Consider the following 3,725-nt stretch of genomic DNA (forward strand, 5'->3'; position numbering starts at 1 on the left):
AGAAGAAAGAAAGAAAGAAAGAAAGAAAGAAAGAAAGAAAGAAAAAGAAAGAAAGAAGAAAGAATGGATGGATGGATGAGAAAGAATGGGGGGCGTCCTTCTCGGTCGGGAAAAATTATTCGAATCGAGAGGCAGAGGAAAGGAGTTACAAGAACGAGGAGAAGGAGGAGAAGGAGGAGGAGGAGGAGGAGGAGGCAGAAGGAGGGAGAGAGATAATGGGAGGGAGACGCGTACGTATAGTCACTGCGCGCCTTTTTTTATCGGGTTGAGTTATCTGCGACCGTTGGAGGAATTTATGATAGCGCATGACCGATCCAGTGATAGCGCTTATTGTGGCGATGCTAATTCGAACGCGTTTTAAACCACGGTGAAAAATTTAAAACCGTCCTACTCGATGCTTTTTCGAACTCGATTAAGTTGAAGTTATTGGAAATTGCGGATTAATTTTACTTCTTTTTTCTTTTTTTTTTTTTATTCTTTTTTACATGCAAGATAGATGTATTCCCAAGTACTTATTACGACGAGAAGATTACGCCATTCTTCAAACGGCGCGGACAACAGTTCGGTCGCGATCCCCTCGGGCTAAGAAAACAACGGCTCGTTCATTAGATTGCAAACGATATGCAATATCGGTAGCTTCAAAGCAGCACGCAACTATATTCCATATACAATCGTGAAATATAAGTAGATTATGCATTTAATCCGCGCCGACCCTTTTCTCTTATAATCCTTTTACGAGGTCGCCTTGGAACAACCCTTTTTTTTAAATAGTATTTTATTTTTAAATAATACCTGTAGAAAAAAAATTATCTCGTAATGCACAATTACGACAGATTACAACTCAATCGAAGGATGAAAGAATTAAATATTTTGTAAAAATAAATCCAAGAGTATGGTTATAATCTATTCAAGTATCAACAGGCGATTGCAAAAAATCTACACATCTCGACGTACAACTACGACAAATTACGATCAAACGAACAAGAAAATTTAACAAAGATAGGAAACGAAACCGACTTTTATTTAAAAGAAAAGAAAAGGAAAAAAAAAAAAAGAAAACACCCTCGATCTCTAAGTCAGAGTTCCTATACCAATAGACGAGACTAGCATCCGCCAGATAAATAACCGGCTATCTTTAGCCCGAATGCACGAATCGAACAGACGAGGGAAAGAGAGAATCTGCGGCGAACCGAGCGTCGATCCGATAAGTCGAACGGGGACGAGGATATGGCTAATCTTTCGGCGATCTTTCGCGAATCAGCCAAGTATCTGCGAGAGCGCGAGCGCGATCCTCGCTCTGCCCGGCTCTCGTTCGAGGTTATGCTGATAAAGCTTGGCTACATTATTCAGCAGATGAGAAAGGGAGGAGGAAAAACACGCGCGTATATACGCAATGGAGCTTCGGAAGTCATCGCGAGAATTCGATTTATTCGTGCTTTTACGATTTTTCGGTTTTGCCTTATTCCTCGTCTTTCGATCGTTCGTGGCGCGCCACGAACGGATTTTGCTTTCGAAATTTCTATCGTGCGAGCGGAATCGAAATAATTGACGATGGGGAATACGAGATGTAAAAAACTAGTGGACAGCAATTATCTTTTTCTCTTATCGAATCAGATATTTATCTCTTTTGCGATGTATTCAATAAATTTCAGATTCAATTCGTTCCATTTCCTTGAATACTTGATAATCTATGAACTATGTGTATATAAAAATACTTTCTTATTTCCACACAATATTTTAATAATCACGGATTTTCAGATTTTTTTCGTTCAATCGTAAATTGCCAATCAATGTGTGAAAATATTCAAAGGTTTCGCATCAATTCGTTTCAGATTATCGACAAATCCCGTATTTTCCTATTAAAGAAAAAAAAAAAAAAAATCCGGCAGGAAGTGCCGCGTCGCGAAAGCAAACCGCGGTCGATGCTCGTTGCACGATCATCCGAGACGAAACGATACATTAATTGAATAGTAACTCGACAACCAGCCCTCGAGGGAAAAAACGAGTTTCCATCGATAACCGAGTCATCGAGCCAACCACTCGCAGCCAATTACCAGTTAAATTGCCTTCCCCTCGATATCAATTTATTAACTTGCCCTTTCTTAACATCTAACCAACGACAGTACCGCGCAACATGTATTCCCTCCACGTGTCATCGTTCAAACAGCAAATAACAAATCCCACTATTTACTTCGAAACTTTCACAAAAGAGGTTATTAAGGTCCTTTAACCCTAAAAAAACGTTTTATTGAATGTTAAAATAGAAAAAAAAAACTTTGAATAATTACATACCTTTCATCTCATCGTCCAATTAATCCACATCATTATATCAAATAACCTCGCAGGTAAGCAGAACAAGAAGCGTCATCTTTATAGTCGATCTCTTTTAAACAAGCCCCCGCCGTTGCTAGAACAGTTCGAGTAGCGCGTGCGCCTTCAATCGCAAAAGCTGCGCGCGCAGCCTTCTTATTTTCCGCCCGTGTATTCAATTAACGCGCGCAACCGAATCGCGCGGTATCAAGCCCTCTAATTTTGCGACATTTATCTCACGTCGTTCTGGATTGATTTACGACCCTCAACGATCGAACCTACTAAAAATCGATCATGATATCAAAGCCGCCGCGTTTACACCGTCTCACCGAGACGAATTTTGCATAACGATATTATTTAGAGCGGCGTAGAGCGGCATAAATGAGATCGATAGGATCGGAGGATCGTCTTTCCACGGTCTTTCATTCCGTGTTTTCGCTCTCGATCGAACGAACGATGGCGCGTACCGGTGTCTAGATGTTATTTGGCCGCGTAAATGGCCGAGTTGCGCCACACCAAGGGCGCCCCGTTTCCTCGTTATTATTAATATTTCACAATTATCGCGAGATGCCGTTTCGCGATCGGCCGACACGATAAAAGCGTCCCGACTCTGAAACGCTGCCGGGAGGGATCGAGAATTCGAGGAGCGACGAAGAGAGGGATAGAGAAGGAGGAGGAGGAGGAGGAGGAGGAGGAGGTAGCGGTGGAGGAGGGTCGTGGAAGCGAGATGGAATCGGTTCACCCGAGATAGAGGTGGTAAACCGTAAGGAGAGACAGATACGAATGGAAAGAAAAGAATAAAAAATGGAATGAGGAGAGGGACGATAGTTGGTCGAGGGTAATGAAACATTGCGAGGATGGAGGGACGAAGGCATTAAGAGAGATACTCGTTAACGATAGCCGCGATATCGCATGAAAAATCGTGCAATCGTTAGCGGCGATCCCGCGATCTAAGACGAGCGGCCATGTCAGAACGTATTCGTCAGATGTGGAGAATTCTAACATGTCGAAACAACGAGGATTAATCGCGATGTGTGTGTACGTGCAACATTATCGGGTTTAATTGACTAGTCAGCGATTATTGAAGTATCGTTGGATTTATATCGTTTATATATAAGAACGCTGAAGTTACATAATTTCATATCTATTTTTGAATATAACGGAAGAAAAATTATATATATATTGAATGTTAATAAAATTTATATTAAAAATATTTGAAAATTCGTATGATCGAATTTTAATCTTACGGAAAATTAACAATTATTAAAAAGATATATAAAAATATTTGAGATAATTTTTGTTTCGTGGAAATAATTTTTTATCTTAAAACAATCTATAAATGAATTATGAATTATTAGGATTACGTTCGAAGAATTTGTTGAATTTTACAAAAAAAAAAAAAAAATAATAAATCT

The 3,725-nt window shown here is 40.0% G+C and overlaps 1 protein-coding gene and 1 long non-coding RNA gene across 2 annotated transcripts in view; both read right to left on the reverse strand.

Annotated features, from left to right (window-relative positions):
* LOC102670982 overlaps positions 1-3,473 on the reverse strand; it is an 8,321-nt gene extending 4,848 nt beyond the window's left edge. The window contains exons 1-2 of the long non-coding RNA XR_004150229.1: positions 2,293-3,473; positions 2,055-2,232 (exon numbers count right to left, since the gene is read on the reverse strand). This is a non-coding gene — a long non-coding RNA (uncharacterized LOC102670982). The remainder of the gene's footprint in view (positions 1-2,054; positions 2,233-2,292) is intronic.
* LOC102678577 (zinc finger protein ush) overlaps positions 1-3,725 on the reverse strand; it is a 181,966-nt gene that overhangs the window by 97,894 nt on the left and 80,347 nt on the right.

This window comes from Apis dorsata, unplaced genomic scaffold (genome assembly GCF_000469605.1).
Source record: "Apis dorsata unplaced genomic scaffold, Apis dorsata 1.3 scaffold_169, whole genome shotgun sequence".
Taxonomy (NCBI): Eukaryota; Metazoa; Arthropoda; class Insecta; order Hymenoptera; family Apidae; genus Apis; species Apis dorsata.